The sequence below is a fragment of the Lissotriton vulgaris genome, chromosome 7, assembly GCF_964263255.1.
Source record: "Lissotriton vulgaris chromosome 7, aLisVul1.2, whole genome shotgun sequence".
NCBI classification, from domain to species: Eukaryota; Metazoa; Chordata; class Amphibia; order Caudata; family Salamandridae; genus Lissotriton; species Lissotriton vulgaris.
Window position 1 is genome coordinate 873,328,432 of NC_141695.1, and position 16,444 is coordinate 873,344,875.

The window sequence follows — 16,444 nt, forward strand, 5'->3', positions numbered from 1 at the left end:
TTGAAAGTCCCCAACACATTAAAGAAAAAAAATTAGAGTGGGTTTTTAGTAGTTTTATTTGGGGAGGGCAATTGAGCTGCTCAAAGCTACATATGATCAAGATGGGCTTGGGCTCCCAGAGTTCAAAATGTATTTCTGGGCCGCTTTTACGGGTCGTTTTCGTAGCTTGCTTGGCCTAGATCAGTCTGATTTTGTGTTTATGTTTATGCTTGGGAATCAGAGGGATACATTTTTTTATGGAATTAGAGATCCGAGCTATTTTAAAAGGGTAAAATTTAAGACCGTAAAGGATATTGTTTATATTTGGCAAGCAATGTCTACTAGGTGCAACCTACCGATATTCCATAAAAACTACCCATTGTGGGAGAATCCCACTTTTCCTGAGGTATTTAAGGATCAAGCGGGTAACATTTGGGCGAACTATGGAGTAAACTGCTTGGGCGATTTATATGATAGAGGGATCAAATCATTTGAAAATTTAAGACTGGCCTATAAACGTCCGGACCATTTAAAAAAATATATTTACAGATTAAGGATTATCTTGCTTCTAATGTGGCCGTAAATAAGACATACAACAGTCTGGGATTGTATTTATAGGGAGAAGTCTAACAGCCTGATTCATCATAGACCCGTTTTGCAAGTCTATAATAGCGATTCATAAGGAATCGCTATTACAGACTCGCAAAACGGGATTCATGTAGGAATCGCAAAAAGAATTGCGATTCCTACACAATCCTTATTTGCGATTAGCAAATTGCTAATCGCCAATAAGGAATAACTCCCCATTCATTCCTATGGGCCAAAAGGCCCATAGGAATGAATGGGGAGTATTCCTTATTGGCGATTAGCAATTAGCTAATCGCAAATAAGATAGCGATTTAAAGGGTGCCAGGGGTGTCCAAAGGTGACAGGTGTTGCGCACACACATGTCCAAAGGACATGTGCGTTTGCAACATGCAACTTAGAAAAATGCTTTTAAAAGCATTTTTCTAAGTTTTCGCTATTTACCACGAGGTTTGACCTCACGGTAAATAGCGGGCCGAAATTGCGAATTCGCAATTTTTAAATGGATGATGAATTGCATTTAAGGAATCTCAAATAGAGATTCTTTAAATGTAATTCCTCGCAAAATTGCAAAATCGCTATTACCGATTTTTGCATTTGGGATGATGAATCCCAAATGCAAAAATAGCGCTCGCAAAGGGCCAGATTCTCAGAATCTGGCCCATGGCGAGCCGATTTCGGCTTGATGAATCAGGCTGTAGATCTCTCATTGGCTCAATGTATGCTCTTCTACATTGTTTCAGACCATTGGGCAGTGAGAAATTAGCGGAAAGTTGGACTCAAACTTTGGGGACAATGGTCTCACCTAGAATGATTGAACAAGTATTAGGCTATGTTAAGGACTCGGTCCATTCTGTTAGGCTACAACTCCAGCAAGCATGTATTACCTGTATGATGTATTACACTCCGGCTAGAATAGCTAAATGGGCCCACTGAAATAAGATGGGGGATAAGATAAAATGCCCAAAATGTGGACTGTAAGCGGCTAACTTAAAACATATCTTTATGGAATATCGAGAATTGAATAGGTACTGGAGGAAAATCGAGCAAATACTTAGTTTTAAAATAGGATTAGATCACCCACTAACAGATCTTGAAATTATGTTGGGATATAAAGATGGTAATCCGGCAGTAGCGCGTCTCTTTACTATTTTGATGGCTGCAGCCAGGCTGGCAATTGCCAGGGTATGGGTCTCTACTACGCCACCAGGGGCAGAGGATTGGTGGGCGATTATTAGAGATACTTATGGCTTAGATGCAGCTCTGGCAAAGGCAAGGGACATCAAATCATTAGTTAAATTAGAGGCGCTGTGGGGGCCATTGGCCCTGGATGGCTTAAGGTAGCTGGATCTGGCTAAATATGAAATAAGAAGTACTCCCCCTAAAATATTTTCCTTACATATGCTATGTTACTGTGAGATATTTTCTTTATTTTTTTCCTCTCTTTTGTTTCTTATTATTCTCTTGCCTATGTATTAATATATTTGTTTATTCATATTAATTTGTTTGGGTATGTCAATTGTATGAATATGCCCTATTTGATGAAAATAAAGCATTTGAAAAAAATAAAATTTAAAAAAAGGAAATGCAGTATACAAGAAACCAACATCTATTTCTTTCACTGCCCACAGACAGAAGCAGCAACTGCATGCCAGCCCAGCAAATCAACACACAGCAAAGGGGCAGTACTCATCCTGACAGCTCTTCAGCTCTTCTTCTTGGCAGGGTTCTCAGTACAGACGTTTCTGAAGTTATGGTGTCACAGGCCCAGTACTTATACCAGTGTCTGCCTTTGAAGTAGACAAGCTTCAAAGGAATGTCCATTTAGTGCAAAAGACCGCGCCCTTCCTTGACCTGGCTCCAGAGACACTACAGGGAGGTGGAGACAGCATTGTGTGAGGACAGGCACAGCCCTATGCAGGTGTCAATGAAAACAACTGCCACTATCTAGCTCAGGAAGAAGCATCAGCTTGATGATGGGCAATCAGGATATGCAGGGCACACCTCAGCTCCCTTTGTGGGACTGTCTAGAGCAGAGGTCTTCAAACTTTTGGATGCCGAGACCCCCCTGTCAACATTTTCAAGCGTAAGGACCCCCTCCTGACAAACATTTCTAAACCTCTAGGTTATGAGGAAGGTGAGGACCAAATTATGCGACAGGCTTGACTAAATTGTGTGAGTAGAAAATGTAAATAATGTTCTGTGATGCTGCGTATTTTGGGGTAGCATTGCTTTATAATTTAGAATTTTTTTTAAACACAGTAATACTGAGGAAAGATTTCACCCCATCAGTACCAGTTTATAACCAAAATACAGCAATTAACATCAGAAATATGTCTAGTCAAGCTCTGTGAAGGGCCTCCCAATCCGCAGGAATACGCGCTGCCACATTAGAAGCTCACCTGGCCATGGCCAGGAGCAACAAGGGTGAGTGCATGGTGATTGGTGTGAGTGCATGGTGATTGGTGTGAGTGCATGGTGTTTGGTGTGAGTGCATGGTGATTGGTGTGAGTGCATGGTGACTGGTGTGAGTGCATGGTGATCAGTGTGAGTGCATGGTGATCAGTGTGAGTGCATGGTGATCAGTGTGAGTGCATGGTGATCAGTGTGAGTGCATGGTGATCAGTGTGAGTGCATGGTGATCAGTGTGAGTGCATGGTGATCACTGAGAGTGCATGGTAATCAGTGTGAGTGCATGGTGATCAGTGTGAGTGATGGTGATCAGTGTGAGTGCAGAGTGAGCGGGTGATCAGTGTGAGTGCAGAGTGAGCGGGAGCTCTCCAACCCCAACGCCGGAAACAACGACATCACCCCATCGCAAGACCTCTGCAACTCCCTCGCCTCCTATTTCCACAACAAGATCGCGGATATACACAACAGCTTCAGCACTCAACCGACGCACGCCACAACCGAACCACCGCCCCCCACCACCACCCTCTGCGCCTGGACTCCGACCAGCACCGAAGACACCATCCGCTTGATGAACTCCATCCATTCCGGATCTCCGACCGACCCCTGCCCTCACCACGTCTTCAACAGGGCCGACGTGGTCATCGCACCCCACCTGCGGGACATCATCAACACCTCCTTCGACACCGCCACCTTCCCGGAGAGCTGGAAGCACGCCGAACTCAGCGCTCTACTCAAGAAACCTACAGCGGACCCTACCGAACTCAAGAATTACCGCCCCATCTCGCTCCTCCCGTTCCCAGCCAAAATCATCGAGAAGACTGTCAACAAGCAGCTGGCCGCCTTCCTCGAGACGAATGGATCCCTCGACCCCTCACAGTCGGGCTTCCGAGCCAACCACAGCACCGAGACCGCCCTCATCGCTGCCACCGATGACATCCGAGCCCTGATGGACAACGGAGAAACAGCGGCCCTCATCCTCCTAGACCTCTCCGCGGCATTCGACACTGTCTGCCACCGCACCCTAGTGCAGCGCCTCAGCAACGTCGGAATCCAGGAGAAGGCACTGGATTGGATCATCTCCTTCCTCAACGGAAGAACACAGAGAGTCCGTCTACCACCGTACAAGTCAGAGGCCACCGAAGTCATCTGCGGCGTCCCTCAAGGATCCTCGCTGAGCCCCACCCTCTTCAACGTCTACATGAGCCCCCTCGCGGCCATCGCACGCCAACACAACCTGAACATCATCTCCTACGCTGACGACACCCAGCTGATCCTCTCCCTGACCAACGACCCCGCCGCCGCCAGAGCCAACCTTCACGAAGGGATGAAAGACGTAGCCGAGTGGATGACGGCCAGCCGCCTGAAACTGAACTCAGACAAGACGGAGGTCCTCATCCTGGGCTCCTCACCCTCCGCCTGGGACGACTCCTGGTGGCCCCCCGCCCTGGGCAGCGCACCCAAACCGACAGACCACGCACGCAACCTGGGCTTCATCTTGGACTCCTCCCTCACCATGACCAGACAAGTCAACGCCGTCTCCTCGTCATGCTTCAACATCCTGCGCATGCTACGGAAGATCTTCCGGTGGATCCCCACTGAGACCAGGAAGACAGTCACCCAGGCCCTCGTCACCAGCCGACTGGACTACGGCAACGCCCTCTACACCGGAACCACCGCCAAGCTCCAGAAGAGACTCCAGCGGATCCAGAACGCCTCAGCCAGACTCATCCTCGACATCCCACGACACAGCCACATCTCCAGACATCTGAGAGACCTGCATTGGCTCCCCGTCAACAAAAGAATCACCTTCCGCCTCCTCACCCACGCACACAAAGCCCTACACGATCAAGGCCCCAGCTACCTCAACAACCGCATCAACTTCTACGCTCCCAAACGACATCTCCGATCAGCCAGCCACGCCCTCGCCGCCGTCCCCCGCATCCGAAGAATGACAACGGGAGGAAGGTCCTTCTCCTACCTGGCCGCCAAGACCTGGAACTCCCTACCGACCGACCTGCGCCTGACCCAAGACCACCTCTCCTTCAGGAAGAAGCTCAAGACCTGGCTTTTCGAGCAGTAGCAGCACTCCCCCTCCCCCTAGCGCCTTGAGACCCTCCGGGTAAGTAGTGCGCTATATAAATGCCTGTGATTGATTGATTGATTGATTGAGTGCAGGGTGAGCGGGTGAATAGTGTGAGTGCATGGTGATTGCTGTGAGTGCATGGTGATTGCTGTGAGTGCACGGTGATTGCTGTGAGTGCATGGTGATTGCTGTGAGTGCATGATGATTGCTGTGAGTGCATTGTGATCATTGTGAGTGCATGGTGATCAGTGTGAGTGCATGGTGATTACTGAGAGTGCATGGTGATCAGTGTGAGTGCATGGTGATCAGTGTGAGTGATGGTGATTAGTGTGAGTGCAGAGTGAGCGGGTGATCAGTGTGAGTGCAGGGTGAGCGGGTGAATAGTGTGAGTGCATGGTGATTGCTGCGAGTGCATGGTGATTGCTGTGAGTGCATGATGATTGCTGTGAGTGCATTGTGATCATTGTGAGTGCATGGTGATCAGTGTGAGTGCATGGTGATCAGTGTGAGTGCATGGTGATCAGTGTGAGTGCACGGTGATCAGTGTGAGTGCATTGTGATCGCTGTGAGTGCATGGAGATCGCTGTGAGTGCATGGTGATCAGTGTGAGTGCATTGTGATCAGTGTGAGTGCATTGTTATCAGTGTGAGTGCATTGTGATCAGTGTGAGTGCATTGTGATCGCTGGGAGTGCAGGGTGAATGTGAAAGTGAAGGCAAGAACGAGAAGTGAGTAGTCTGAAAGCAGGGTGCATTCCCAAAAACTTGAAGCGTAGGGTTTCAGATATAAGTTAAATTATTGCTATAATCGCATTAATCAGGGTTCGAGGGTGGAGGAAATAAATAATGTTCTGATCCTGCAACAAACTTCCAGTCTAATGATTAGGGTTACCAGCTCATTATTTTGATGGCCCAGAAATAAGCAGTCACCTACAGCTGTATTTTTTGCACTTATCTGTGAATACTTAGAACAGCAAATATAAATAGAAAGCACTTTTAATTGTGTTCTAGGGATGCCTCAATGATCCATGACTAATAATAAAAGAGAATAAAGACAGAAAAGTCACATACCTAATTAATACATACTTTTTTATTTATAACTCAATTTAGTGTCAAGAGCAGGTCTCTGCAGGATCTTTAAACAACACATAGCAGGCATGTTTCTTTTGGCAACCCAACTTTATATTTCTTTTTAATTAAATGCATTCTCACACTACAGCAGTGTAAAAATACAAATGTAAGGAATAGGCTGAGTGGGGGCCCAGGAGGTACTGGAACCATAAAAAAACTAAGCTTTGGTAATCAGTTAACAAAGGCATGTAAATATGCTAATGGTCTTTAAAGACCTGTGAAAAACTCGGGCCGGAGATAAGACTCCAGACACTGCCCAGCAGAGGCCCCAGGAGCGCGAGCTGCACTGCAGCAGCCCGGGCTGAGACACAGGATGGGGGAGGAGGGGGGCTGAAGCCCCGGAGGCAGAAGTGACACTGTGAAGGCGCGACCCCCTTTGCATCATTCCACGGCCCCCCTGGGGGTCGCGCCCCACAGTTTGAAGACCCCTGGTCTAGAGGGAATGCACAAACAGCCAAACTGTTAATCCAAACCAGATGTTGATTCCGAAGGCAGGCAGAGAAACAGAATGGTAAAACAAGAAAATGCCCACTTTCTAAAAGATACAGCATTCAATTAAAACACCACCTTCACAAAAAGATGTGTTTTTAAATTCTGAATTCAGTGAACCCAAACTCAAAATCTCCATCTCTTCCCTATTGAAAGTTAAACTTGTAGATGCTACAAGGCAGCTCCAATGATAACCTATGGGATACAGAGTCCTTGCATTAGTGAAAATCGAACTCAGCAGTTTTTCACTATCAGGACATGTAATAGACAGAAGTACATGCCCTACCTTTCACTTACACTGCACCGTGCCCATGGGGCTACCTGGTGCCTACCTTACATGTAGAAAAAGGGAAGGTTTGGGCATGGCAAGTGGGTGCACTTGTCAGGTCGACATAGCAGTTAAAAACTGAACTCACAGACACTGCTGTGGCAGGTCTAAGACACGGTTGCAAGGCCATGTGGGTGGCACAATCAGTACTGCAGACCCACTAGTTGCATTTGATTTATAGGCCCTGGGCACACCCAACACACTTTACTAGTGACATCCCAGTAAATAAAATATGCCAATCATGGAAAACTAATCATAATCACAATATACACAGTGAGTACTTGCAATTTAACACTGATTAGCAGTGCTAAACTGCCCAGAGCTCTGAAACCAGGAAAGATTAAATGCAGCACACAGTCAAAAACAGGAAGGTAGAAGCAAAAAAACGGGAAAAATGCACCAAAGATGCCAGGTCTAACATCCCCTAAGTCTGAAGTCACTCTTTAGGTACCTCAGGTTGTTGAACCCTTTATATCCACCCTAAGAGATATCATTGAGTTCCAAAAATGTGTCCCTACCAGTGAAAATCATTTATAGTTGACATGTAGCTTCAAAAGGAACCCAAATGGAGTGTGGCAGGAGAAGCAGGGGAACACAGCCACTTGGAGAATAGTCCAATTCTATCACTGTGATGCCCATGTTATGTGAGAAGGCAGGAGAAGTGCTAGAGCTACCTACTTGTTTACACCATATTTCCATTATGTTGCCCGACAGTATTACCACACCAGTGCCACATACCATTCCCTCATTGTGGTAGGGTGTCCTGATTCAAAGCCAGTGTTCACCTGTGTCTAATGGACTGGCCCTGAGACATGCTCCATGAAGTAGTATTTTAGTCTTTGGTGGCATAGGAGGTCAGCAATGTGAGAGCAGCTTAGTTTTATGCTTTGTCTGGGTGATGCTTGAATTACTCAAGTCACACTAGTGGCATTCCTGCATGCTACAGTACTCCGACAAGAATACAGTTGTAGCAGCAACTTGGATTCATGGGATATAAGTTCCTTATTTTCTAAAGATTTCCTTGCTTGTCTATTGAGATTCTTTGGTGCCACTGGGAAAACCCTTGATGCTGGAGATTGGAATCCCAGCACTATGGCCTGTATTTTTCACCGCCTTATTAAATGCAGAGTAGTATTCTGGAGCTATACCTAAAATCGCCGATTTAATCTATTATATTGCACACATTAGATCATTCTTTCAGGGATGATGACCTTTAACTTATCATTCCACAAGAGGAGCAAGGAAAATCCTCACTTGCATAAACCTTGTTTATATATTTTTGAGTCATATATGACATTAAGCTTATGAACTTTTTAAATTGAAAATCATTTGGATCACAAACCTTCTTTGCTAAACTCTTAAGCTCTAGAAAGTTACAGGGTTCAACCAATAACAGAGAGTCAGAAATACAGAAAGTATTATAAAATTGCTGCACTTCTGCACTTCCAGCTCTAGCAACATGCAGAGTGAAGATAATCAGTGTTTCTGTTCTCTCTCTTGTTTTGTCTCATTCTCTTTTCTCCAGGTCTTCTGTTGACTAGCATTATAATATGTGCATGAATGATAGTGAATTTGTGAAAGGTGGTAAATTAGCATCATTTATGTTGGATCTGGATTAGCAAGTTAGTGCAAACTTGACAGACAATGTGTCAAGAGCATCCCTGCTGCCCACCACCTAAGTGGTGACCATTGCCCTTTTTCACATGGAATTCATTTAGATGCCACAATGTTTCTCTCCTTTTAGTTTTCTAATCATAGTGTTCATGTTCTCAGAATAGATTGATGGCTACATATGCCCTCACGATACTGCTTTCACTGTAGCTAAAAAGAACTGCTCCAATATTTCATCCTAAGATTCAGAATCCCCCTCTGAGTAGAGAAATGTGACTAGATAATCCATTGTGTGTTTCTGTAGTTCTTTGTGTCAAGCGTTAGGGCTTAAACATCACTTTCACTGCACTTACAACCCACAGTCCTTTGGGAAGGCGAGCTTTAACATGAAACTTTGAAAAATAAAATGTCTTAGATTTGTGCTGAAAATTGGATAGGTTGTCATTGCTCAACCTTTTGCATTCAGGTTAATGTAAGCCACTCATAACCATAAGATTAAGGGCCTCCGTACGAATTATGTTATTTCACCCAGAATGCTGAACTCAGGATGAAATAACACAATTCACAACTACAAGTATTTCAGGTCTTGGAACTATCAGTTCTGAAATCTACCAGATCCAGTGACTCTGGGCCTGGAGACCAAAGCCTCTGTAACGACCGGATTTTCGGATCAGATAGAATCAGCTCACCAAGACACCACCAACCCGGCCGAAACGTAACCACCTCCCTCCTCAGGACCTACTTACCTTGGTACCTAGATACCTTCTCTGGGGATGGGGAATTAGCAATATACAAGCATATACTATTAACAACACCCCTAAATCCGTAGGGATTACTAGAAACAATCACTAATGGCTACGGAATTCCATATTCTACACCACACTCATACCTTATAGTCTCGCGGCAACTGAGGCCCAGACTATGCTACCCTCCTCCTCATAGTGAAGGGGGCAGTTCTGATCACTTACCATTACACACCGACCTCAATCAGTGCTAACGCAAGCCGCAATCCTGCGGGTATACACATCGTTTCCTCCCGATGCTCTCACTAATGCCACAATCAGGTGGCGCTAAACACCGTATCCTCCCGGTGCTCGTGCTGCCGCCACAATCATGTGACGATACACACCGTATCTGTCATGATCGCACTCGGTCCGAACTACAATTCCCGGCATGCCTTGGGGTAAAACTACCGTTCCCGTGATCCTTCGCGGTTCTGCGAGTGCACGGAAGACATTAAAGGAAGCCGCCGTCTGGGGGCGAGTGTCGGGAATTCATCCAGAGTTGTGGATCAAACTTCTGCATTATTTCGTCTTGCCTGGTGGGGTAAGGGTGCCTGGCACCATCGTGATTGCGCAGCGGTATTGCTGTGTTTTGAGAGAACTTGTGTTTTGTGGATTATCGGTAACGGCTGTTACTGTGAGTTTGTGTTCTACATATATCTGTGGATTGACTCGGTTGGTGTTTTCGGCCAATGGAGTGGTTCTGGTGATACTTTACCGTTGTGACAGGATCACAGGATCACGTTTTGTTTACATTTGCTGGATTGGCTCTATAGGATCAGGAACTGTAACCAGATAAGGAGCATTATCTGAGTGAACTTTATACCTGCGAATAACAGTGTTTGTTTTTCTTTTGGAACTTAAATGCAATATACAGAGGTGACAGTGTGCATGCAACATTGTGATTTAGGTGTTTATAATTGTATGTTACCTCCTTATTAACAGGGTTTCTGAAGGTGTATGGTTACACTCATTCCCTGTGATGTATATATAGAGGGATACATAGGGAGGTTCTCAGGTCTATGTGGCATGATATCTGGGGTCTCAGGAAGGATAAGACTGCCTGTATTATACCTGTCATATGCTTTTGTATTTGCTACAGTCACACCTCAACAATTCTAAGCTGCCAGATACCTCTGCACCTCTCCAAGCATTATATTTTCCCTCCCAGGTATATATCCTATACAGTGGAAGTAAGGGGATCTTGGTTCTTGTGCCAACAGTATCTTATACATATGCTCTGCTTGTGTCTTACAGATCTTCCTCCCTGCTGTCCCCTTCCTTTCCTTCCCTGATTTGTTCCTTCTTTTACCCCTCGCTTGATCCTCTCAATGCTCTGTGCCATAACGGCTAGTCAGGCGTTGATTCGATCTAGAGGTGGGCATACTATTCAACAAACCGATCCTGAGGACGTTAGCATAACAGTATCCCTCCGGTGCTCTCACTACACAACGGCGATCACTATCCTATTGATACCTTCAACTCTCTCTTTCTCTCTGTTGGGAAGTTTCTCTATATATCTAATATCTACTGGGAATGTCTCATACACAATATTATACTTTAGGTGGCAGATAGGCAGTTCAATCCTCTCACACAAGAATGGCCAAATTACAACATGCAAAGGTTATTCTCTGATTTAGGTGCTCCCTACTCCCTTGATCATTTACCACTTACCCGGATGGGAAACACATCCGTCCACATAGCAGCATCTGGCTAGAAGAAAGGTTAGTCTCATCATAAAAAACAAGCCCTGCACAGTGGTTCACTAAGAACTGGGGTCCCTTTGTTACACAATAGCAAATTATAATAACGATATAACACTGCAATGTAACTTATAGCCTGAAAAGCAAAGGAAAGAATTAAGATATGTATGTGTGACTTAATAAGAAAGGGTCAACGTCACCTTATGAGTACGAAGTCTGGACTCAGTTGTCATCTGGGTTCCCTTCTCGTATGTGCCTTGGCTCATCTTAGGATCACCCCTGCAATCACGGACACACGTCTGTACCGCTATGCTCTGTCTCCTCTGCTCCCCTCCAAGTCACTGGAACCTCTCTCTTGTTCTCTGTTTTGTCTGTTTCTCTCTCGCGTTCTGCACTACTCCTCTCTCCTCTCTGTCACGGACTATCTTCACCTTCCGACTTCGATCTTATAATTCAGTTTCTGCCGCTCTAGTATTCATCCACTCCACTAACATCTTCACTCTGCATGCTCTGATCTCAGTCTCAAAGCTCACCAACTGCTCCAATTAAAGTAACTTCAATCTTTCTGAGAGATTATCAGCCTTCGGTCTTTCCAGACTTCAAAATGGCGACTGTCTGCTCCTAGTTGAATAACTGCAAAATGCTAACGACTAGCTGCTGTCTACTAACTGACTAAATGACTTCTCCTCCTCTCTGTACTTTCGCTAATATAGAACCCTCTTCATGCATGGAAATTTCCAGCCAGTAACCTGCCGCCCACCAAATTCTTGTATCACCCTGTGCCAAGGACACATTCTCAGCCGGCCGGCCTGATGTTGCGTCTTCGACACGAAGAAAAATACAGTCATTCGATAAGGGCCAGCTCGTGCCGGTTCTCTCCAAGCGAACAACACTTTATAACTAAAACATCACATTTGACCTACAAACATCTCAAGCAGCCGAGGCAGAAAGAAAAATTGAGTTTCTCCCGTTCGAGGCCTACAAGGCCTGAAATAAGCAGAAAGATGAATAACTCTATCAGAAATATACTAATAACTTTACAAAAGGACAAATTAATACCAATACTAAGGAATCTATCCCCTAACATAAGCTTATAGGCCCTAAAATAGAGAAAAGAATAGGGAATTATGTCAAGACCAATGGATTCATCTTGTAAATAGGCCAAATCTAAGGCTCTAATCCCTCTATTAGAATGATAGTAGGCTAAAGTCACCATCACTCAAAAATAGAACAAAAAACCCGGTCAGAACATTTCACTCTTGACTTTAGGCTACTAATATTCGCTAAATGGAACTAACATCTGTTGAAGAATAATATGAAACAAAGTTGACAGATCTGGATCTATTTTGCCATCTGCAGGTTTGAATTAAAGAAGGAATACACTGAATGCAACAACAAAGAGCAACTAAGATACAAATAGCAAGCAGGGTACCCCCTAATATTTGACGTAAAGAATGTAAATCTGGTAACCAACTAAAAAGCCAGTCAAATCAACCCTGGTCTATGTGTTTTCTAACTTCTTGGGTCAAATCGTGGAGTTTGTCAATATGAACTTGAATCGACCTAGTGTGGTCTGATAGATTGAAACAGCAAAGGCCCTCAAAGTCAGAACAGTCATGACCACGTTTTAGTAAAAGGTAATCTATAGCAGCTCTATTTTGAAGAATTGCCCTACGCTCACCTTGGGCATCTAATAGCAAGTCAGATAGAACCATGGAAGTGTGATTGATGGATTTAACCATCCAGCCGGCCATTTTTCCAATAGATTTAGCATTATATACTGACAAGGCAGGAACACCTAAAATAGAGAAAGCCAAACTAAGATATTCAGATTCAGAAAATAAATGTAGTGAAGAGTCACAATTGTCGTTCAATATTACAGCTTCATGGGCAATACGGGAATTCGCATTAGGATGTGAAAAAAAACATTAGCAAGCTTAATCTAGTAATAGCACGGTGTGCTGCTGTTCCCGGCTGCGAGCGAAGGACGTCGTGGGATTCCTGCGCATTGCTAGCGCTTGTCACTCTGTGTGGGTTGTGCAAAGGGGAAAGTACCTGGTTTGCCACAGACGCCGAGGGACTGCGAGGTCCAGCAGGCTCTCTGCTATCAGCTGCTGCCTCTTCCCTCGGCGTTCCCGCACCCCGCCTGGACATTTCAAAAACTTATCGCGGCCCCCGCTCCGCGGGAGCCGCTCACGGTGTGCTGCTGTTCCCGGCTGCGAGGGAAGGACGTCGTGGGATTCCTGCGCATTGCTAGCGCTTGTCACTCTGTGTGGGTTGTGCAAAGGGGAAAGGACCTGGTTTGCCACAGACGCCGAGGGACTGCGAGGTCCAGCAGGCTCTCTGCTACTCAGCTGCTGCCTCTTCCCTCGGTGTTCCCGCCCCCCCGCCTGGACATTTCAAAAACTTATCGTGGCCCCCGCTCCACGGGAGCCGCTCACGGTGTGCTGCTGTTCCCGGCTGCGAGGGAAGGACGTCGTGGGATTCCTGCGCATTGCTAGCGCTTGTCACTCTGTGTGGGTTGTGCAAAGGGGAAAGGACCTGGTTTGCCACAGACGCCGAGGGACTGCGAGGTCCAGCAGGCTCTCTGCTACTCAGCTGCTGCCTCTTCCCTCGGCGTTTCCGCCCCCCCGCCAGCAGTTATTTAATCTCGCTCCTATTCCCGCGACGTGGGATGCGCGCGGGACATAGCCCAGGGCGAAGCCCGGGCAAAGGGGGGGCCCTCTGTGGCCCTCAGAGGACCGAGAAGGACGGGACGGGGCAGCCCCCTTGGCTCCGCGAAAAGGAGAGGAGGTACATTTGTTAGAGCCATACATTGACACTCTTTTGGCCAGTTCTTTTTCTCCTGAAAGCCTTTTGACTGAACTATGTCACGCAAGGGGGCCAACAAGAAAACTCCTTTTTCACGCGACTCAGGCCAGGGGGTCCTAAATTTTACCGTGACCAGTAGAACACCGCCCACTTCCAGCGAAGATGCGAATGAGCCGCACCAATCGTTAGTAACTTCACTATCTCCCCCAGTGATTCCTGATAGCTTGCAGATTTTGCCTTTTTGGGAGGAAATAAACGCCTTATGCGGAACTAAGTACGCCCCAGTGGCATCCCCATTCCCCGTAAAAAGCATCATCACTATCACTCCAACTAGCAAACCCAGTGACTCAATTCCACCATCTCTAACAAACAATACCCAGGGTATCGCTTCATCTCAGGGCCCAAATACTAAAAGGAAGCATGACGGGACAAATGAGAGTGGCAATCATCCTAAAACACCTAAACTGTGCGCTGGTCCTACGTCGCCTGTCTCTAACCCCACCTTAACTACGGTGGAGACCAGAAAATATGAAGACCAAGTACCTTCTCCCTATTTCCCTCTACTGTCCCAGTTAGAGCTACTGTTAAATTCTATCATACTACCACTGGTAGAAAAAGTCAATGCCCTGGGCGATAGATTAACAGGTATTGAGAAAATAATTCTAGCTAACTCTTCATCACTCACTAACGATTCTTCTAACGGGGGAAGAGCCCCGCCGGCTACTACTATAACAAAAGAGATAACCACTAAAGCCAATTCTCCACTCACTTCGAAGAAGGTAATCTCGAATGGTTCTGATCTACTTACTGGCCCCAATGCATCTTTGCCTATTAAAATAAGTAAACATCCCAAAACTTCCTCACAGCCTCCTAACAAAAATCCCACAACTGTCCCTAAAGTCGCCCCTAAATTTGGGTTTACTAAGTATACTGCTGCTAGAGTGGATCCAAAAAGAGTAGCATCCATACACTTACCCCCAGAAGCCGCCCCATTTGTTCTTGTCCTCTCGGGAATACCGGCACCCTCCCACAGGAAACCCGAAAGTTGCCAGGAGCTTTTAAATAAGGTCATATTTTGGCTATCTAAAAATAGACCACTTGCACCCAACCAGGACGGCGGAATCCTGTGTGTTAGAAGGGTGGGCTGGCTAGGGTCTTTAACCAAAGACATCAGTGGGGACCTGATCCTTGTGAAATTTAGAAATAGGAACATTGTCCCCTATCTACGATCCACACCCGCCCCAAATAGGAGACGGACCCATATCTGTATGGGACCTACACGATTTCTACCCAAAGTACCCAACATATCCTGTCAACAAGGTTAAAGGCTGAGTATACCCATCTGTTGGGAAGGGGTCCCCATGTTTACTTAGATTTAATCCATGTTTTAATTGAAAGCTTTGCACTATGTACTGATATTGTATCATTATGAACTGTTTTTATGTACTTTTATGGTTATTATTCTGTTAACCGAATAAAGTCAAATTGAATGGAATGGAATAGTAATAGCACAGGGTCCTCCGGTAATATCTGCAGGAAAATAGGGCCAAGATGTATTGCCACAAGAGAAAAGCCATCCAGAAGGTAATAACATTGTACGATAGTGGCTAGGGGTGACTACAAGACTTTTACAGGTCATATTGTTCTTGACTGAAGTACAGGATTTGGGTAGTCTTTGAGAACATAAAGTTTTTTTGTGATCTGTAAATAAAGTGGCACCTTTCAATTTTAAACGAACACATTCAGTTATGGCACTTGGATCACATGTGAGGAAGAAACATAGATCACCCTGTGTGATATTATATGTAGTTATCTGGGAATGAATTGGTGGTACTGGATCAGACAGCACCGTACATAAAGGACAGTACTCATGGGTTGCAAAGTCACCTAGAATAATGTTAGGACGGGCATTTGATATATTGAAAACATGGGCAAGGGTCTCCAAAGAAGCTGGAACGGCAACCAAACAGGTCGCTAATATGTCCGTTACCGAACGCATCGGTGTCAAACAGAAATGTGGGGAGTTTGTCACTCTCCGTGCTAGGGTTGTCCAAAAGTTAGATGATGAATCCCACGCAGCAATGGAACGATGTCTCCTGGTTAGTGAATCAACCAAAGCCTGGGGGTTCTTTCCTCTCCCGGCGTGGCAGGCCAAAAGGAGTCCAGCGCTGGCACATCCTACAACAGCAGTCCAGAGAATGATCTGAAAATAAAATCAAATACAGGCATTATTCATTCTCGTAAGTAACATTTATCAGCTGGGATTGCTTCCCAGCTATCTTTCCCTGGTCTCATGACAAGTACCGTATTATCATGACCGGTTGCAATCATTTCAGCTTGCTCAGGGGGATTTTTAGGCGATTGCACCCATACTTTCGCTCCCGGATTATCGGTGGAGCCAAAACCTTTTTGTCCTCGAACAGTTATTAGAGTTGGGGCGGTGCCTTTCTGAATCTCGCCACTGAAAACAGGCATGATTAGCAATTGAGCAACTCGGTCTGTCTTGTGTATTGGTAAATCAACATCACTGCT